This window comes from Muntiacus reevesi, chromosome 2, assembly GCF_963930625.1.
Source record: "Muntiacus reevesi chromosome 2, mMunRee1.1, whole genome shotgun sequence".
Taxonomy (NCBI): Eukaryota; Metazoa; Chordata; class Mammalia; order Artiodactyla; family Cervidae; genus Muntiacus; species Muntiacus reevesi.
The window spans coordinates 113,243,501-113,266,006 of NC_089250.1; the positions used below are offsets into that span (position 1 = coordinate 113,243,501).

Here is a 22,506-nt window from a genome sequence, read left to right on the forward strand (position 1 = left end):
ATAGTATTGGAACTTCATCTTTGGCATCAGTCCTTCCAATGAATAGCCAAGGTTGATTTCCTTTAGGATTAACTGGTTTAATCTCCTTGCAGTCCAAGGGACTTTAAACAGTCTTCTCTTGATTCCTGGAGCTTTAAAATGGAGCAGTGTCACTTCTCTAAATCTTTTTTTTCCCCCCAAATTTGTTATGGCTATTCTAGTTCCTTTTTCTGTAAATTTTAGAATCAGCTTGTCCATATCTACAAAACATTCTGCTGGGATTTTGATTGGGAGTGCCTTAAATCTATAGAACAATTTGAGGGAAAACTGACATCTCAACTATATTGAGTCTTTCAATCTAGAAACAGAGTATGTCTCTCCACTTATTTAGATGTTATTCCTTTAATAAGCATTTTGTCATGTTTATCATGCAAGTCCTGAAGATGTTTTCTTAGATTTATTTAATTTGGGGGAATTTTGTGTGTAAGTAATTTGATTTTGTACATGGTATCGGTTTTTGAAATTCTGGCTTCCAGTTGTTTATTGCCAGCATATTAAAATATGATAGTTTTTTTTCAAGTTGACCTTATATCGTGCAACCTTGCTAAACTAAATAATAAGTATTTTTAATTTTTTTTTTGTAGATTCTTTGTGGAGTTTTTTTGATCATGTTGCCTGTGAATAGGGGTAGTTTTAGCTCTTCCTTTAAAATCTGTATGCCTTTTATCTGTCTTTCTTGCCTTATTGCACTGGGGCTTCTCGTATGATACTGCATAGTAGCTGGGAGAGTGAACAACTTTGCCTTGTTCTCTATTTTGGGAAGGCAAGCATTCGATCCTTCCTTATTGAGTTTGATGTTAGCCATGACATTTTTGTAGATAGTCTAAATCAAGTTAAGCAAGTTCTCCTCTAATCATAGTTTGCTAAAATTTTTGTCACAAATGTATGTTGAATTTTGTTTATTTTTTTCTGCACCAATTGATATGATTGTGTGGCTTTTCTTATTTTATTAACCTATTAATACTATAGCTTGTGTTCATTAGTTTTAAAACATTTAACTAATCTCCATTCATGAAATAAATCCAATTCTGCTGTCATGTATTATTTTTTAATATATTTTGCTAGTATTTTCTTGAATATATTTGCATGTTCATGTGGGGTATTGGTGTATAGCTTTTTCTTTGTGTGTTGTTTTTGTATGATTTTGACTTCAGAGTAGTGATGGCCTTATAAAATGAGTCAAAAGGTTATTCCTTCTATTTTTTTGGAAATTATTATATACAATCAGTATAATTTTTCTGTAAATATTTGGCAGAATATGGCAATAAAACTATCTTGGCCTGGAATTTCAATGACAAACTCTTTTTCTTTAATAAATGTAGGACTATTCACATTATCTATTTCTTCCTAGGTGACTTTTAGTCATTTATTGCTTTCAAGTAATAAGTCCATCTCATTTAAGTTATTGAATTTATGTGCATAAACTCATTTATAGTGTTTTCTTTTTACCCTTTCAGTAACTGTGGGATCTATGACTTTGCGGGTTTGAGGAGACTTAAAAATAACACCCCCTGTTTTCCCCCATTGCTCAGGAAGGGATCAGGCAGTAGCCTTTGATCCTGATAAAACCAACTTGGTGAACATTACTTTGCTTTAGATGGGAGGCTCACTAACGCACCTGGGATGATAACCATCTAATCATAGTAGTTTTGAAAAACACAGGCTCTGTTAAACTAGCCAGCCTCTGCAGAACCTGTGGCTTGTAGAGATGTGCTCTCTGCAGGTGATAGATTTCAAAGTAGCAAGAAGAAAAGAAGTCCCTGTGCTAGAGATTGAATGTTTGTGTCTCCCCAAAATGCATTTGTTGAAACCTAATTCCCAATGTGGTGCTATTCAGAAGTGGGGCCTTTGAGAGGTGATTGGGTCTGAGGATGGAGTCATCATGAGTGGGGATTAGTGTCCTTGTAAAGGAGACCCCTTTCTACCATGTGAGGACACAGTAAGAAGATGGCCTTCTGTGAACTGGGAAGCAGGTTCTCACCAGGCTCTGAATCTGCTGGTAGCTTGATCTTGGACTTTCCAGGCTTCATAACTGTGATAAATAATGTTTGATGTTAAGCCACCCAGTCTCGGATGTCTGTTATAGCAGCCTAAATGGACTAAGATGCCCTGCACATCCATTTCCTTCCCACACACTCACCAGACAAGGTGGGTGGAGAGTGTGAGGCTAGCAGAGGTTCCTCAGCACTGAAGCAGGAGCCAGGGGCAAGGAGATTCCCCTTAAATAACTCACAAGAATTGTACTCTAATCATGGTGGAACTAACTGGAGAAGTTGGGGAGGGGAGGTGACCTCAGGTCCTACAATAACTGGTGGGAACAAGAGCCAAATAAATCCCCCTGGTTAGAGTAATGTCATATGCAGGTTAATGTCTAACACAGGTTACAAAAATCATAGTGGGATACATTAAATTTTAGATCAGGTCTTTGTGACAGTGTTGTGATAATATGGAGGAGGTGATGACCAAGTGCAGAGTCCAGAATCAGAGCAGAGTCAGGTCAGATTTCACAGAAGGAGTATGACTTAACATAAGTAATGGATGGGAAGGGGCTAGAACTCAGGGGAATGGTGAATGGGGAGGAATTGGGGGGATAAGGTGGGAGAAGTGGGTTGAAATGGGATGGAGAAGGGTTTGAAATGTCATGCTAAGAGTCAGAGGTACTCTTTTAGGGAGAGGAGCTAGGGAGGTGTTCATTAAGAACAGTGTTGGGGGAGACACAACTGGGAAGGTAGTGAAATATCTGCATAGCATTAGCAAAAGTCATTGCTCAAGGCCCCAAGTTAGTACTCATCTTCCCTCATCCTGCCCTCCTCCACTCCACCTCTCTGATGCTCCTCACTGGGACCCTTGGACCCCATCACAAGCCAGAAAGCAGAAATTAATGCCTGGCTCTGCAGGCCACTGCTTTTGTCTGTGGCTGAGGTCCATTCTGAGTTGGTGCCCATGTATCCTGGATCTTAGGTGAGTTTTTTCAAAAAAACTGTTTGCCATCAACCCATTTCCATTTCAAGAGTTTGAGGAACAACAGCTTAAGACCACTCAGTGGTTGTTCTTACCCATTCGGTGGTCTGAGCAGTGGGAGCTGCAGACCAGTCTTCAGCAGCAGACTGAGCGCTGCAGTCTAATTGAATAGTCTCAGGGGGCACCTGCATGCCTTCGGACCCCCAAGTCAGGTGGCGCAGACATGAACTGCAGAACTGGAGCAGTCCATCCACCCTGAAATTCCTCCTTGGTCACAGTCTTGTCAACTGTTGCCTGCTCTTCCTTTTCGGTCTTTTCAGGATCCCTGTGGAAGCAGCGATGAGGCAGGACCTTCCATGGGGTTCACTGGAGATGCCATGCATGTGCAGAACTTCCTGGGCAAACAGCCACCGCATCAGATCCATCGAGTGAGCGCCCTCATCATTGCACAGGATGGCAGAGTCCACAGGGCACAGAGGAGTGTCTGTGTTACACAACAGTGGTTGGCAGATTAGTGTCAGGGGCTTCTGTGAGACGCTGGTGGTCAGCCCTGGGATCAGTAACCACCAGAAGTCTTGGCTCCCAGAAGGCTGCCTGGATCAGGTTAGTGAAGGTTCCAGGAGTGAGGCGGCCAGCAGTAGGAGGGGCTCCAGGGGCAGCAGCAAATTCATTGGCCAGTATTCCCAGAGGATATGACACTGGATCATCAGCTGGGTTTTCAGTGGCAACAATGGCACAAACAATCGGCTGAAGCTCTGGCCAGGTCTCCTTCAGATTTATGATGGAGACACCATCCCTCTTCCTTTAGTAGATGTTCTATTCCACTTGGAAGTCAAGGTTGGTGCTACCTCACTGGGTTCCTGATGCAAGGAGTTTGAGGATGTCCTCCTCCTTCATTTGCAGGACGTAGAGGGCTCCGGACACTGTGAAAGTTTCCTTTTAAGTTCCAATAAGAATCCAGAACAATGTCATATGGACCATTTTCTGGGTAGTGCGGAAAGGTGATTCTTAGGTATTGTGCCTCTCCACCTTCAGCAGCCATGAGGACATGATAGGGAAGCAAGAATTCATGCTGCCCAGGGATCTTGTCCTTCCACTATGAGCTCTCAAGTCCTTCATCTGAACGTGGCAGGCCCAAGACCGCAGACCTTGGAGAATGCCCATGTTTGGATTTAAAAACAAAACCATGGCATTTCATAGAATTATTTTCCCTCAATAGAATAAAAGTTCCAGGAGAGAAAAGTAGTTCCTTTGGACCCTGCTCTCCCTTTAAGTCAAATAAACATCTGTCAAGGAGGAACAAGACAGAATTCCTTGTGATCAGATGCTCCTGGCTCCACAGCAATTTATCAAAGCCCTTCTCATCAATTAGAGAAATATTTGAAAAATCATCACAGCTCCTGCAAGCGCCTCATGTATAATTCAAAGCGGTGGCTCCGGATGGAGTGAGGAAGCTACAGAAGCCAGCACTGCCTTTTGAAGGTAAACCTGCCTATTGTGCCTTTCATCCCAAACCTAGGAACAAACTCCAGGGCCCTTGAAAATTGCATTTCTACTGAAGTGTAGACATCTTAAGCCTGATGTGTAGACACTTTACCCCCCAGTGGGCCCCCTATAGGGACACCATCTCTCAGTTCTTGGAAACTAGGTGTCCCTATGAGATTAAGACAATGAGAAGGGACCCCTCATTGTATATACTGTATGCAGTATTCTGCTTTTTAATCCCAGCCTCCAATACCGAGTGATTCAAAGAAGGCAACCAATAAAGAAAAAAACAAACAAGTGATCAAATGGTAACCATGTAAAAGCACCCTCACTTTTCTTTTTCACTTGCCATTCCCACAAGTCGAGTATTATCTTGATTTTTACAGATGAGGAGACTGGAACAGAGAGGCGAAATGACTTGCCCAGGGTTGCAGAGCAGGTTTACAGCGAATAGTGTTTGTACTTCGACCACCAGACTCTCTCTGTGGGTACAAATCCAAATTTTAATTTTGATTCTATCGCTTGACTTGAACAATACGGAGACCCACAAGTGAGCAATAGATCTTTTTTTTTTTCCCATTGAAATTTGGTTTGGAATAAAAAGGCTTATATAAAAAATATCAAATACTTTTTGCTAAGTACAGGGGCTATATTGCTTACGTTATTTAAACCTCTGCGTACCTGAATTATATTTAACAGTTTCAATTAATTTTACTTTTGAATTGCCCTAATGGGCAACTCAGTGGTGAAGAACCCACCAGCTAAGGCAGGAGACACAGGAGACTCGGGTTTGATCTTTAGGTGGAGAAGATCTCCTGGGGGAGGAAATGGCAACCCACTCCAGTAGCCTTGCCCGGAAAATCCCATGGACAGAGGAGCCTGGTGGGCTACAGTCCATGGAGTTGCAAAGAACTGGATAAGACTGAGCAATTGAATACACATGCACACAATAGCATGTAGAGCCCACAAGATTTAAGACCCCAGCACCACCAGCCCAGGACACAGAGCTGGCACAGCGAGGGCATAGGAAACACGTGTCTGCACAGTGGAGGAACTGCTTCCTTTGGATTCGAGCTAGAAGTTACTCTTCTTGTGTTCACACGTGGTCTCCACCTGCCCTTGCAATATGGCAGCAACAGAGGTGGCCCTGAGTGGGACAGGGCGGGCTCTGTAGGTTTCCTTGTGCAGTGGGTGAGTGGGCCAGGCCCTCTGCAGGGTATGTGCTGTGGCAGGCAGACAGTTCTCGTCAGCTCTGTGCTCGAAGAGGTAGTGGAACACCAGAAACGTGGTAGGTGAAGACCAGAATTCCAAGTAGTTCTGAGGGCAGAAAATGAGCATCCGCTTCCATGAGTGAGGAGGCATCTTGAAGGTGAATGAGACAGTCCATCGCAGGTCAAATAGGCCAGACAGGCAAACGGTAGGTGCAGAGAAGAGGGACCAGGAGCTATACAGCACAAGCAGAAATATCCACTGGGACCGGGTGCTCAAGGCTGGCCCCCTAGGAGGAGAGGTGCATGTGGGAAGGGTCTGGGTGCCCTCACTGCTCTGTACCCAGCCCCCAGCGGTGTTTAGGACTCAGCAGATGCTCAGCAAAGAGAAAGAAGGCGCTCCTGCTTCAGTTCCTGCAGAAGCTGACTAAGATGCTCCAGAATGCCAACAAGGACAGCACATTTAACTCTGCTCAATGTGATATGCCAGGCTGGATGGGAGGGGTGCTTGGGGGGAGAATGGTTACATGTGTATGTATGGCTGAGTCCCTTCACTGGTCACCTGAAACTACCACAACATTGCTGATTGGCTGTAACCCAATACAATATTAAAAATGTGAAGTTTGAAAAAAAAAAAACTAAAGATGCCCCAGTGTGAGCTAGGGCCCCCTCTTCTGAGCTCCCATGATACCCCAGGCTTGCACATCACCAAAATACAGTCACATTGCCTTATAACAATCTGATTTCCAGTCTGCTTCCTTCCTAGAACCCCTTTTGCATTCCCAGCATCTCCTCTAGCATATGATACATATTAAACCCTAAAGGAAGGAGAGATGAATGGGAGGGAAGAAGGATTTCATCAGCTACTTTGGGCTAAGGGTTTCACAATAATTCTAAGAGGAGAAGAAATTGGGAGTTAATAGGAGGCCTCACTGTACATCATCTCAAGGATGCTGGATATAATTATGCTGCCGTAAACTCCACAAGGAATCACACGTAGTTCTCCTCCTATAGTGGAAGCTTGGTCTTGTTGTTATTCTGCCAGAGTGCGAGTCTCAAGATATCACAGTCTTTCTTGGTCATTAGTGTTTCACTCAGTTCAGTTCAGTCACTCAGTTGTGTCTGACTCTTTGTGACACCATGGACTGCAGCATGCCAGTCTTCCCTGTCCATCACCAACTCCTGGAGCTTGCTCAAGCTCATCTTCATTGAATTGGTGATGCCATCCAACCATCTCATCCTCTGTCATGCCCTTCTCTTCCTACCTTCAATCTTTCCCAGAATCAGGGTCTTTTCTAATGAGTCAGCTCTTCGCATCAAGTGGCCAAAGTATTGGAACTTCAGCTTCAGCATCAGTCCTTCCAATGAGCACTCAGGACTGATCTCCTTTCAGATTGACAGTTTGAATCTCCTTGCAGTCCAAGGGACTCTCAAGAATCTTTTCCAACACCACAGTTCAAAAGCATCAATTCTTCAGCATTCAGCTTTCTTTATAGTCCAATTCTCACATCCATACCTGACTACTGGAAAAACCATAGCCTTGACTAGACAGACCTTTGTGGACAAAGTAATGTCTCTGCTTTTCTTCCAAGGAGTGAGCATCTTTTAATTTCATGGCTACAGTCACCATTTGTTGTGATTTTGGAGCCCCCTCCCCCAAATAAAGTCTGTCACTGTTTCCATTGTTTCCCCATTATTTGCCATGAAGTGATGAGACTGGATGCCATGATCTTAGTTTTCTGAATGTTGAGTTTTAAGTCAACTTTTTCATTTTCCTCTTCACTTTCATCAAGAGAAGAAGCTCTGTAGTTCTTCACTTTCTGCAATAAGAATGGTGTCATCTGCATATCTGAGGTTATTGATATTTCTTCCAACAATCTTGATTCCAGCTTATGCTTCATCCAGTGCGGCATTTCGCATGATGTACTCTGCGTGTAAGTTAAATAAGCAGAGTGATAATATACAACTTTGATGTACTCCTTTCCCAATTTGGAACCAATCTGCTGTTCCATGTCTGGTTCTAACTGTTGCTTCTTGACCTGCATACAGATTTCTCAGAAGGCAGGTAAGGTGATCTGGTTTTCCCATCTCTTTAAGAATTTTCCACAGTTTGTTGTGATCCACACAGCCAAAGGGTTTGGCGTAGTCAATAAAGCAGAAGTAGATGTTTTCCTGGAATTCTCTTGCTTTTTTGATGATCCAACGGATGTTGGCAGTTTGATCTCTAGTTCCTCTGCCTTTTCTAAATCCAGCTTCAACATCTGGAAGTTCTCAGTTCATGTACTGTTATCCTGGCTTGGAGAATTTTGAGCATTACTTTGCTAGCTTGTGATATGAGTGCAATTGTGTAGTAGTTTGAGCATTATTTGGCATCGCCTTTCTCTGGGATTGGAATGAAAACTGACCTTTTCCAGTCCTGTGGCCACTGCTGAGTTTTCTAAATTTGCTGGCATATTGAGTGCATCACTTTCACACCACCATCTTTTAGGATTTGAAATAGCTCAACTGGAATTCCATTACCTCCACTAGCTTTGTTCATAGTGATGCTTCCTAATGCCCACTTGACTTCACACTCCAGGATGTCTGGCTCTAGGTGAGTGATCACACCATCGTGGTTATCTGGGTCATGAAGATCTTTTTTGTACAGTTCTTCTGTGTATTCTTGCCACCTCTTCTTAGTATTTTCTGCTTCTGTTAGGTCCATACCATTTCTGTCCTTTATTGTGCTCATCTTTGCATAAAATGTTCCTTTGGTATCTCTAATTTTCTTGATGAGATCTCTAGTCTTTCCCATTCTATTGTTTTCCTCTATTTCTTTGCACTGATCACTAAGGAAGGCTTTCTTATTTCTCCTTGTTATTCTTTGGAACTCTGCATTCAAATAGGTATATCTTTCTTTTTCTCCTTTGCCTTTCACTTCCCTTCTTTTCTCAGACAACCGTTTTGCCTTTTTGCCTTTCTTTTTCTTGGGGATAGTCTCCTGTACAATGTCATGAACCTCTGTCCATAGTTCTTCAGGCACTCTGTCTATCAAATCTAATCCCTTGAATCTATTTGTCACTTCCACTGTATAATCATAAGGGATTTTTTGGGGTCATACCTGAATGGTCTAGTGGTTTTCCCTACTTTCTTCACTAGTACCTGGTATATAACAGCTTAATACAAATTGGTTGAATGAATGAATGAACAGTGAATGAACTGGGCCTTTTATGTTATTTATGAAGTTCGGTTTACTGAGCCTATCTGTGTGTGATTCTCATGGTTCTCAGGGTCAGCTGTACCCATGACAATGAGTGTTCATAGCCTGAGGCCCACAGGAGATGCTCAAGCCAGCAGCTCATTGCTGCACACAGATTCCTCGTCAAAATGTTCAGCCTCACAGTTAAACCATGTGGGGTCTCCAGGTGGAGGAGGGACCTCTGCTGAAGCCAGTGGCCCTACCTTTAGAGCAGGTGTGAATGTGAGAATGGTCCTTCCCTTTACTGGGCCCCTCTATGAAATGAGAAGGCTACCCAAGATGATCCCAAAACTTTGCCAGCATTTCAGGCAAAGATGAGGAGGGAGGCAGAAGTGGCAATGGCATCCTAGTATTGTCACTCGGCAGTTCCACCCCAAGTTCCCAGGATTCTCGGGATCAAGGTGGTTGTGTGGGATGAGCTTCGAGGAGGAGATGTGAGTAAGCATGAGTTAGCACCCCTGCTCAAGGCATAGGAAAATGTGTCAGAGACACAGAGGGGGATCTGCCTTCTCTATGGAGACAGCAGACTTCCGGACTAAAGATAGGACCTGCCTCCCAGTGGGGAGGGGGCTGCAGGGGCTCCCTGCCTCCAGGTGGAGGGATGGAGACAAGGTGAACACAGCAATGAGTGCCTGCTGTTAGTCTGTTTTTCTTAAAACATTTTGGGGCAAGAAGATACAAACTATCGAGAAATCCAAAAACTGCTGTGGATATCCTCTCTTCAGAAAAATGCACAAACATCTGACATTCTGCATCTGATCCAAGAAAGAGGGATGGACTCCTTAAAGTACACGTCTAAGCTCCGGGACCCCAATAACAAACCCATTCAGGCAGAGAGAAAGGGCAGGCAGGAGTCCTGGGTCCTAATCTCTCATCTGAACTCTGCTCCATCTGGCTGTACCTTTGCTGCCTGCCTTGGATGGCCTCATTCTTGCCATCTGTAACATGGATGACCTGGAAGAGGAATCCCTCATGGATTAAATCCTAGAATTTGGTTATCACAAGCACACCCTCTGAGAACAGCTGTGGGGTATAGAGGCCACTCTCCTAATGACTGAGATGAGAAGAAAGTAGTGTGGAAGCTGGGGTGGGGTGGGGGCAACTCATAGGCCTTCGGAACCTGCTTTTTCTCTAGCAGTAAATCCAGTTTCTTTCTGGCAGAAGACTCACTAGTTGGGTGGAAACGAAATGACTCTCCTGGAGACAAGAAGTATTCAGACCCCCTCTGTCTCTTTCCCCAGGTCTGTCTAAACTGGCTGTGTAATGAGAGTTGGGATTTCCCTTGGCCATGGAGGCCCCGCTACTGGCTTACTTTTTAGCCATTTTTTAAAGTGAGGTTGACAGAAAGCTGGGAGAGGGTCACAGTCAAATCTTCAAGAGGAGGAACTGAGGCCTAAACAAGCTCTGACCTGGCTCATTCCCACTTGGCCGGACCGGGGGTAGATGCCCTGTACCTGGTCTGGGGAGTTTGGGTCACCCACTGCTGCATCTGAGCAAGAACAAGGAGGTTTCACCCCCAAGCCTGGGCTTTCTTCCGTCTCTACCCAACCCCTGCCCTCCTCTTCTTCGCCCCGTAACTTCTAGGCTAAGGAAAAGGGTCCTTTCCTCGGGGCCTGGCGTGCCTGAGTGGGCTGCCCAGGACAGGATGGCCGTCTGGTCCATGTACCGTGGTCAGCCCATCTGGGGCCTCCCCTTTCCCCCACCCTCTCAGCCCCACTCAGAGCTCCCAACCTTGGTGCCTCATGGCTAGAAGCCTTCTGGTAGCTTCCATTGGGGTTTGCGTCTTGAGTCAGATGATGCGAATCGAATCTGGCCTCTTTAGATGGAAGCTGTTACTCCTGCTCCAAATTGCAATGATTCCAGAGGATGATCAGCAAAAACTCTGGAGCAACATCGCCCATCCCTGCTGCCTGGGGTTTCTTTCTGGGGTCCTATTCGCCCTCCCTCCTCCTGCCTCTGTTCCCTCGGCCTTCTCCACCTCTTAAAGCCCCTCTCACCCATCAAGACATCTCCCCACTGCCTCCTCTATGAAGCTTTTCCAGACCACTCTGACCAGAGTGAGGGTTTCCTCCCTGTGTAAGCCCAGCTGTGTGTTGGGAAAGGGGAGAATACAACGCCAAGACCTGTGAAGCTGCTTCAACAGGACAGGACCTCAGTCAGTCCCCACAGCAAGGTGTTGGGATAAATATTAGCATCCCCATGCAACAGATCAGGAATTGTGTGGATATGGGCAGGGTGGGTGGTTCACCAACTTGCCCAGGATCTCACAGCTGGGAAACTAAAGGGTCTGCACTCACAGCCTGTGTTCTGTCTCACTGTACTGGTCAGCCTGCTGCCTTGCACTCAGCCTTTCTTTCTTCCTGACTTTCTGTCCCAGCTTGTTTCTGTGACTCTCCCCCTGCTCTGAGTCCCCCTGTGAACAGTCTGCTGTGTTCTTCCATGCTCCCGCCCAGCGCCGTGCAGAGGGCCCGCTCCATCAATGTGTGAAGGGCTGCACGGAATCTCTCCTCTAGCGCTTGGCATTCTCCCTGCTCCTGGAGTCGTGGTAATGAAATTTCCGTCATGCGCTGTAAAGGATTGAAGTGTCTAAAGCGTCACAACCTGGAGGAGACCAGAGTACTTGAAATTTACAAATAAAACAATGGCTTCTGTTTATGGAGCATCTGCTGTGGGACCCCTTTCGAGCATTTCTCTCTGATTGTTGATAATCAGTTCAGGTGACTCCAGGGTAACTGTGCTGGTGTTTGTGACTGGCCCCAGGTCTGATTGACCAGTGCCCTGTGTACCCCTTGTTAGATATTATAATGCCACACCAGCCATAAGTCTTGTGCTGTTACAGATGCCCATTTTACAGATGAGGAAACTGAGGCTCAGAGGGGAGAAATAAATTACCTGAAGCCACAGAGCTAGGCTTCGGCAGAGCTGGGCATTGAAGCCTGGAATGTTTGTGGCACACACAGCTCAACCAGTACACTGTTGGCTTCGAAGCCCAGCTCCCCCCCTTTCCTAGGTCAGGGCATCTCCACGCTCGACAGGCCTGGGGTCTGTGTCTGCAGGGGGTGGGGGTGAGGCTAATTCCCCTGCAGTGCTGACCTCCAGGCAGCTCAGCCCATCTATTCAAGAGAAAAATGCTCCTGTTGGACCCTGGCACTTGGAGGACAGACACCTGCATCAGTGCCGGTGGGCAGGAGGGTGCAGGGCCTCCCCGAATGCCACATCAGTGGGCCCTCCTTTCACATGGAAGAGGAGTGAAGGAGAGACCAGCCACTTGTTTGCAAATGCTAATCTTTAGTCAGTGGTATTTTGTTAAATCCACAGGGACAAACCATGGATTTGGGACCAAGAGGCCCTGCTCCCCATCACTGCGTGATTCTGGCCAGGGTGCTTGCTCTGCCCAACCTGACCTCCCCAGCTGTCAGGCCACCTGGGCTGGGTGCAGCCTAAGGTCCCTCCAGCTCCTCCTTGGCAAGGATTGGAAGTGGGCCCTGGGGCCTGATTGCATGTGTTCAGATGTCAGCTATGGAATGGGGGTAGGTGGTAGAAATGGTCCCCCTAACTTTTCTGTGCCTTGGTATCCACATCTGTCAAATGGGGATAATAATAGCAGTAGCTGCCTCAACTGGACATCACACATAAAATACTTAGAACATTACAAGTCACACAGTGCTTGCTCAGTACCCTTCATTATTAGACTGCTTTAAGGCTAAAGAGGTCATTTTGGCTCTGAGCCTTACTTACCCAGTAAGTATTATCCCTCTGATGCAAACGAGAAATGGAAGCTCAGAGATTTTAAGTAACTTGCTGAAGGTCACACAGCTAAAAGAAAGACTGGGATGGTTCTCAGTCTCCCCCTTGTCGCTGAGCTGCACTTCCCTCCTCCCGTACCCACACCTGTCCTAGGAAGGGGACTGCAGGCAGTTCAGACAGCAAGTGAGAGCAGTGTCTTGTCCAAAGTGGAAGAAGGATCAGCCTCTGTTTCTTTCCATCACTCCATCTCACCGTCCAGCACCGGCAGCTGTGAAGAAGTGGGAAGAATCTGGAGCTTGTGTGTAGTAGTCTTGGTCATTGGCCCTGCTTCCTTTGCTTGCGAGCTGTGTGACTTTGGGAAGGGTGGGCAACCTCTCTGGGCCTTGATAGCTTCGTCAGAAAACTGTGGGGGGCGCAGCTCTGCCTTCTCTGTTTACAGGATCGCTTGGAGCATTAACCAAACTGTCAGATGGAAAGTGCTTCCTCAATGGCAAAGGCCTACCTAGGGCTTGGTGTCCACCAGGGTCCCCGCAGGAGACAACCGGCTCACTCTGATGGGTGACTGAGGAGGAGTTGATAAGGGGCTGTTGACAAGAGTGGGGCCAGAGTGGAGGAGAAGCATGGACACAGCACAGCACACAGCACAGCGAACCGCGGACCAGGAGTGCTCTAAGCAGGTCTGAACGCCAGGAGGAGGGAGCAGTTATGATAATAGGGAGGCTGGGAGAGCCGGGACAGGAGCCCCTCAGCCCCCAAAGGGAGGAAACCAGAGGTCCAGCTCTCCAGCTTGTCTTTTTTCCCTCCCTGGGGTCTCCTGCTGGACGGAGCTGCCCACTGGCTGAACTCAGTGGGGAGCCAGAGAACACGTGGTCCACCCAGGCAGCCTCAGTGCAGACGGGGAGGGCCAAAGGGGAGACGTCTGGGGCCTCTCTGATGTTGGTCCCCTCCTCCCCGACTCTGCCTCCACATCCCGAGAGCTGACTAGACTATAACGGGACCCACAAATGGAGACAGCGCCATATTCACCTGTCGGGGGTTTATTGTCAAAGGAGATTTAGTCTCTTTTTTTTTTTTTTTTGCGAGTAAAACAATGAAACTTCCATAATTGTTCCTGGAGAAATAAACATGCCAAAATATTTAAGTACTAATAAAACTTAAGAATTATCCCAGTATATTTAAATATAGATGTATTTTTACGGCAGGCAGTGAAGGCAACTGCCAGCAGAATGCGTTTCATCCAGGCCATTTAATACTAAGCTGCCCGCCCCTCCTTTGCGGCTTGGTTGGGGAGGGGGCAGTGAGGAAGGGGGTGGTGGAGCCTTCACAGTGATGGGAAGAGGGTCTCCTTTCTCATGGGCAAGCCCCACCAGGCTCTGTGCTCCACCCTTTTTGTGCTCACTGCTCCCTGGTCCTCATTGCAGTCCCAGGCAATGCCAGTGTTATCTGTTAGCCAGCAGAAGAATCCAAGGTGCAGAAAGGTGAAATAAGTGCCCCAGGCTGCACCGCTGGTGGCTATTGGAGCCGGGATAAGGCAGCCTGACTCAGGAACCCACCCTCCCACCTGGACCATCTCTCATGGCTGCCTGGTCCTGTGCTGGGAACCTGGGATTCAGGCTCACAGCAGACTGAGTCTTCGGCCAGCTGAACTCTGGCCGAGACTATTCCACAAGGGTTCCGGACTCTACTCCCGTATGACTGTCCACAACTACCCCATCCTCAGTGCTGGAGTTGGCATCTTCTCCTAGTCTGAGCATGTGCATGACTGTGGATGCAAACCTGACTCTGGATCTCCTGGCTTTTTATAACCTTTCCATGGCTCCCTAACACCTACAGGATACAGCCCAAGCCCTTGAGCCATACCCAAGGTTCTGCCTCTTTCTTCAACTCTATTTTCTGTCCCTCCTTGAGCTCTAAGCTTTAGATGAACCAGTCATTTTCTGTTTCTCTAAACATGGCATGCTGCTCCATGCCTCCCTGTGGTTGCTCATGCATGGACCTCTGTCTGGGACGCCTTTCTCCCCTTCCTCCCTTGGCCAACTCTCAGGCACACTTCACAGCCAAGCTCGTATACAAGTCTTCCAGAAATCCCTCCTCTAACCTCTAAATTCAGGTACACACCCCTTGCTCTGGGCACCCCAATGCTCCGCACTCACTGAAGTACATTGGCATTATTTACTAATCAGATTCACTCCCCCAAATGCAGGACCATATCTTCTTCATCTGTGTATGCAGCACCCAGCATCCATCACTGGCCGGAAGCCGTCTCGAGGAAGGACATGTGATTCAGTGACTCTGAAGGAGGCCAACCTGCCTTGGCATCTTGGTTCCATGGCTCAGTACCTCTGTGACCCTGAGCACATTTCTTAATCCCTCCAAGGTTTACCTGGATAACGGGGCTAGCCATGTGCCCTCTTACCACGCTGTGTGAGGAGTAAGCAGAATATCCCTTGTAAACACATTCGCCAGGTAGTCAGGCATGTGTTGCATAAACGCTAGTTGAATGTGAGTTTTTAATTGTGCTCGCGACACTGTCCAACCTCAGACCCTTCCTTCCTTCGGTGAGTGAGGCGCTGCCCCTCACATTCACAGACTTAGTCGCTTACATAGCCCTTTTCATCCACTCCCAGTCTTCGAGAATGACCTCCTGAGAGGTACAAGTGCAGAGAGAAGCTGCTGGCCCAGAGAAGTTAACACTCTATCCCAGGTCACACAGAAAGATATAGATGGAGATAAGACCAGTACCCAGGTCTGGGGCGCCCAGGCCACTGCTATTTCCCAGATTCCCCAGTTCACTTAGGAACAATCTTCTGTAAGGAACTGATGACTCCCTTGAGGGAGACTGCACCCCCTCCACACCCCTCCTTGGCTCACATCTGGTAGAGGACTGCGCTGGCAGAGGCCAAGTGTTTCTGGTTGGAGCTCCTCCAGCCTACCAGAAGCTGCCTGACTTCAGGCCTCACGCAGAGCCCACATAACCCCTCCATAAAGCAGATGTGCCTTGAGTAGACAAGACTCTCCCTGCTCCCCTGCTCTGCCCACGTACACGGCCATTAGCCTGCATCCCTCCAGATGGGCTCATGGTTCTGGCTCTGCCAAGCAACCAGCTGGGTGACCCTGAGGTCCTAACTCTGAAGTGAGCCCTTTCCAAGTCTTGAGTTCCTGATCCATTAAAAATAAGGGTGTTTCCATTGTGAGTAAGAAATGAGATTGGATCTAACGGTTCATAAGAAACTGTAAAAATTGTTATGGTTAAGATCATCACCATTCATCATAGATAATGAAGATAGTTCAGAGAATGTTGAAGTCCTGTTGGAAATTAAAATCCCCGAGGAAGTTAATTTCTGTGCTAGAAATAACATCATAACCCATGTCCTATTTGTTTTAGAATTTTTCTATCATGGTAGAATATTTCTAAACTGAAACTTAGCATTTTAATTATTTTTAAGAGTGCAGTTCAGTTCCAGCATTAAGTACATTCATACTGTTGTACACCCATCACTACCATCCACTTTCCAAAATTTTTCATCTTCCCAAACTGAAACTCTGTCCCCATTAAACAATAATTCTATACTTCTCCCTTCCCCCAACCTCTGACAATCACTACTCTACTTCCTGTCTTTATGAAGTTGATTTCTCTAAGTACTTCATATAAGTGGAATCATGCAGCATCCTTTTCTTACTGATTTGTTTCAATGAACATAATGTCTTTAAGTTTTATCCCCGTTCTAGCATGTGTCAGGATTTTCTTTTTTATAAAACCTGAATAATATGCCAGTATATGTGTGTACTGCATTTTTTTATCTGTCAGTGAACATTTAACATTGTCAATTGTTCAATTCTGTCAAAACTGTCAATGAACAATTGACATTCATCTGTCAATGAACACTTGGGTTACTTCTACCTTTTAGCTATTTTTCATAATGCTGCTTTGAACATAGATGTATGAATAACAATTAGAATCTCTCCTTTTACTTATTTTGGATGTATAGGTCTGTATAGTCAAAGCTATGGTTTTTCCAGTGATCATGTACTGATTTGAGAGTTGGACCGTAAAGAAGGCTGAGTGCCAAAGAATTGGTACTTTTGAACTGTGGTACTGGAGAAGATTACCGAGAGGCCCTTGGACAGCAAAGGAGATCAAACCAGTCAATCCTAAAGGAAATCAACCCTGAATATTCATTGGAAGGACTAGTGCTGAAACTGTAGTTCCAATACTTTGGCTACCTGATGTGAAGAACCAGCTCATTGGAAAAGACCCTGATCCTGAGAAAGATTGAAGGCAAAAGTAGAAGGGGGTGGCAGAGGATGAGATGGTTACATAATATCACTGATTCAATGGACATGAATCTGAGCAAACTCCCAGAGATAGTGAAGGATGGGGGAGACTGTTCATGGGGTTGCGAATAGTTGGACATGACTTGGCAATTGAGGAACAACAATATCCATAAATGGATTTGCTGGATCATATGGTAATTCTGTTAAATTTTTTTTTTTGAGGAACCAACATATTCAAAGCAGCTGCACCATATTACATTCCCATAAGCAGTCCATTAGGGTTCCCATCTCTTCACATTCTCATCCACACTTATTATTTCTATTGTGTTTGGTTTTTCATTATCACCATCCTAATGGGTATGAAGTGGTGTCTCACTGTGCTTTCGATTTGCATTTCCCTAAAGAGTAGTGATGGCAAGTGTTTGGTTTTTTTAATATACTTATTGTCCATTTGTATGTATATCTTCTTTGGAGAAATGTCTATTCAATTCCTTTGCCTATTCTGTAATGGGTTTGTTTTAGTTGTTGTTGAGTTCTAATTTATGTTCTATTTCAACATCAGATGAACTGCTGAACTGTCTTTCCATTGGTAGCAGAAATCTGTGTGAGTGAATGTGAGTATCAGTGGACAGAACACCAGCATTTATGGAAACACTTCTTCTGTTTAGTCCTCACTGTAATAGTGTAATAGACGATATGGCCTTTATGTGTGAGGAAACTAAGGTTTCAGAGAGGTTAGGTGATGCAGCTGGTACATGATAGATAGATAGATAGATAGGGATTGAGGATTTGGAGCTCATCTTGGCACTCATCCCAGTCTATCTCCAAAGTGATGCCCACACTGCCTCCCAGCAAGGCTGAGGCTCCTAAAACAGCAGGAGAATGACCACAGTGAAGAACAATCCATTATTGATATCTGTACCAAAGAGACAGCCCCAGGTGAATGATGTAACCAGAAGGTTCAGAGCAAGGCCCGCCATTAATCTCGTGGTTATAACAATATACGCAGATTATGCTGGCCTCCAGCCCAGTTAAGTGGACATTTGGATATTTTCCAAAACAAACGTGGATACTGTAAATACAGGTCAGCTGGTTTGCAGGAAATCAACATCCAGATAAAGCCGCATCTAGAGAGATTTTTCCAAAAGTCCTACTGCAGAGAACCTGGGGGTGGCCCATTTAGAGCACGTCTCCCACTTGTAAAATGTTTTCCCTTCATTCAAGACCACCTTGCTGAGGGACTCTGGATGCCCAGCTGTCTACTGGGCTTGGCCTTGTGTGTGAGATGTTGGAGGTGGAAAGGGGCAGTGAATTATGACTCTGGCAACCATCTGCCTGCTAGTCTCCATAACAGACTGGACTTGATGACCAGAGATGGGTGGAGACTTGCCCGTGGTCACACAGTAGGCTCTTAAGCAGTAAAACGGGGCAAACATGTCCTCAGCCACCATTAAGTCACTCGACTTTTCTAAATACCCCAAATCGTGGCATTTAGACTACTGAATTCTTCAGATTGCTTCAGAATTTCAGCAAGGAAATTCCCAGAAGAGGTGCAACAATCATTTGCCAGAACTTGTGCCCTAATTTTGGTTTCAAAACAAAGTGAATGTGGATAAGTCTCTGTATCTTTCCCCTGGCAGCAGGTCTGTAGACGCTGACTTCTTCCTAAGAAAAATTCGAGAACGACACGAGAAGGAAATGAAAGTGAGTGCTCAGGGCACTAGGTGATTAAGGACCACAGGAATGGAACAGACAGTGAGTCCTTTTAATCTACCTCTTATCCAGGGTGTGTGTGAGCACAGATGGTTCTTCTTTGTTAACTGAAAATCCTGATGGACTGAGACTTCACACCAGGCACTTTCCAGGAGATGGATCCAGTGGCCATGGTGTGGTTTCCCAAGTTTTCTCTTCTGTTTGGGGTGGGACGGTATTGCCACACTAGACTGGCCCTAAGGATACGTGCATGCTAAGTCACTTCAGTCGTGTCCGACTCTATGAACTGTAACCTGCCAGGCTCCTGTGTCCATGGAATTCTCCAGGCAAGAATACTGGATTGGGATGCTCCTCTCCAAATTAAGCTCTGTCTGGGGATGGAGTCCATGTCTACGTGCTGGTTTCCCTTAGCAGAGTTGAGATAGGATCCATTTGTTTGAACATCAAGGGAGGACAACTGCAGGGGCGAACATAAACTGAATGGGATGTGTGAACCCCGCCCGAGGCTCCGACCCACCACTGGTGGATCACCCCCAAGCCTCTGTCCAAATCTCATGCTGGAATAGCCAGCTGCTGGCAGCACCAAGTGCTCCTTGACTGGACTTTGGGCCTTCTCTTGGAAGGGGTCCCATGTTGTCACTATGAGCATTTACATTCCTTGGTCCTTCAGCATAGAAACTGAATCTTAAGTATGTGTTAAGTATAACTGGGAAATTTTTTGTGGAAGGAAGGAAGGCATGAAGGATAAATAAAAATTGTTCATTTTAACAAAAATCCATGAGATGCATCTGGTGAAACTACATTTGTTGGGTGTGGCAGATGTTTTTGTCAGCACAGTCTGGAAAATCAATAGACAAAATAAATCGTCACTTAATATTTGTTGAGTAAATGAATGATTGAATGAATGATTATTGTGGAGATTTGTGATTTGCTTACTGAAAGGGAAATTTCCTTGTGAAACCGTGTTGGTCACTATTAGTAAGATTGAGGGGGATATGTAGACCAAGGCTTTGGTTTTAAGTCACAGGAAATGTACAAGCCCATGATGACATTTCCACAATAGGAGGCTGGTTTGAATTACATGCAGTGAAATTATTCATGATGCATGATTTCTAAGTCCCAGCCTGCCCAACATCATCTCTCCCAGTCAAGCCTTTAAATTGCCAGTGAAAGGGCTCTTGTCTCAACACAGTCCATGATTCCCCTCAATTCTCAAGCCAGGAGCACTGAGGGTCTCTTTCTTATAAGTGACAGATCCACCACCTCCTGCAAAGTGCCCCTTCCAGAAAATACAGACCCTCCCAGTTCCTGATTCTGAAAAGGAAGCTTAAACAAGATGCCTACAAACTGGAGTGAGTAGCTTGCCGGGTGAGTCCCAACATCTCGCCACATTAACCCTGTGAACCTGGGCCAGGAAAGGAGGCTGGGGCCATTAATGCCTAATGATGTTGCATTGTCTTCCAATAACAAACCACCTCACCAGTTGGTTTTATAGGGGACCAGCTGTTGTTAATTGGGCAAGATGAGCGTGAAATGGCAGCTTTCACACCTGACCAAGAGAGAGCTGCCACGTCCTAGGGCAAAATGGGAACCACCTGCTACAAGCAGAAGGGTCCCTGAGCTCTGCCCTGGCGAAGGAGAGGCCCTGGGACGGCCCCGGGCACCCATTCCTCTCACACCCTCAGCAAACAAAAACATAGACTGGAGCATTGGTTTCACTGACCATCCCACGCTTCCCCCTGCAGCCCGACAGCATCACCTTGCGGGGCTGTGTCACCTGCATTTGCTCATGCCTGTGTCTCTAAAGCAAGGTGGGGAGGCCCAGGGCTGCACAGTCAAGCATCTGGCATATTCCAGGCTCTGCAGAGGAGGCATGGCAGGTCCTCTGCCACTGATCCTGGCTGTTGCTCTCCGGCCACAGGACCAGGGATCAGGCTGCCAGCAACTAGTGACACAAGGGCTCAATCGCATTTTCTCCCTTGGCATTTTGTCAGAGAGACCCAGAAAGTGCTTGTCATCCAGCAGTGGGTACAAAGCAAAGGGAAAAGGGAGAAGTGCTGCGATATATAGACTTGAGGCAACTGTTTGGTCCAGGAGCAAACCAGCACAGGGAGGGAGCTGATGCACACGGATGGGAGACTGGTGCTGGGACGCACAGGGAAATCTTCTGTATGTAGTACCTACCGTGTAAATCTTAATTTAACCATCAGAAACTTCTGATGGTTCTTCCAGGGCACCTGGAGACATGTTACATTATCCCCATTTCAGAGATGAGAAACTGAAGCTTCCTGATGTCAGGCAACCTGTTGATCTTTAGTGATCAAGAGCGGGGGCTTGAATCCAGTCTAAGTTGAGAGCCTTGCAATCCACGGTTGCTGTTGGCACTTGAGGACCACTACAGGTTCTCCATGGGCCAGCAGAGACAGAGAGCTCCGTTTCAGGGTGCTCAGTCTGGCTGCCTTGACTCCCGCAGACTGAGAAAAGCACAGACCTCTCTCTCTGCCTATATTTGCCTTTATTTGCAGTGTCGCTGCAAAAGACGGGAATGCGGAGCATTAAAACATGTACTGTAAATAAACCAAATTAAAGTAAAATTGACTCATTTAGCAACAAGCCTCCGATCTTGCATTAGAGGCAATTGAAGAGATTTCACAGATTTTAGTAACCAGATAAGATTATTTTATAAACAGACTTCTGCATTGAATGATGAGCCATATCTTGAGAAGAATATTTGAAATCAATAGCAATACGGGCTGAGAATTAAGTAATGTGGTTAAGCACCTTTGAATGATGCCATTTTTAAGAGCTGATTAGGAATAAATATGCCAATTGCCGCAGAGCTGATAGCTGAAATAAAGTGATGATTAATCAATTTGGGCCTGAGAGCCATGGAGGCCATTTCGGTGTTGAGAAAGCTCAGGATCCTGATGATGGCCCAGAAAAGAGACAAGAAATTATGTATGAGAGTCCTCAAGCAGAAGCACAGATCTGCCCACCCAGGGGCTGACCGTGGTGGTGTGGTGAGGAGGGGCCGGGGCCAGCAGAGGATTAACTGTAAGCTGCTTAAGCTACTCACGCAGGGCAAGCCAGCATCGTAGGGTGGAAATTATGGTGGGGGGCACTGACACCCCTGGGATTGTGTTGCTGCTGCTGCTAAGTCACTTCAGTCGTGTCCGCCTCTGTGCGACCCCATGGACAGCAGCCCACCAGGCTCCTCTGTCCATGGGATTCTCTAGGCAAGAAGACTGGAGTGGGTTGCCATTTCCTTCTCCAGGGATCGTGTTAGGAATGCCCAATTACCATTCAGCTGGGAACTGATGGGTCTTTTGTTTGCTCTGTAATCATCTCTCACCTAGACAGTCACAATGGCTTCCCGACGGGTCCTCATGTGAGCCAGGGGATGTGTTCCCTGCAGTGTCAGTCACTGGAGTGATCTTTCCAAAGCACTGCTTCGATGCTGGCCCTCACCTTGGAGATACCACTGCTGCCTCCCTTTCACCTCAGGGCCAAGTCCAGGCCCCTTCACTTAGAGTTCAAGGCCCTTCGAGGTCCAGCTGTCCCTATTTGCCCCAGTTCTTCCTACTCCCCATTCATGCCCTATGTTGGCTCTACGAGAAGGTTTAGCGGGACCAGATGTAGCCTGTTCTCTGCGGTATTGTACAGAGAGGTTCCTGCAGGCCCCTCCCCACCTCCCCTGTCTGCTGAAACGCCTTCCTTTCTCTGGCCTCGTGCTAAGCCCACCTTGACAGCTCCTTCCCCCAACACAAGCAGAACTGGGTTCTCTCTGTTACCATCCTACTCTGAACAGACCTTTTCTTGTTTCATATCAGTGTCATCTGC

The 22,506-nt window shown here is 46.4% G+C and overlaps 1 pseudogene; it reads right to left on the reverse strand.

Annotated features, from left to right (window-relative positions):
• Positions 1-3,068: 3,068 nt before the first annotated feature.
• LOC136157226 (small ribosomal subunit protein uS2 pseudogene) overlaps positions 3,069-22,506 on the reverse strand; it is a 134,919-nt pseudogene continuing 115,481 nt past the window's right edge.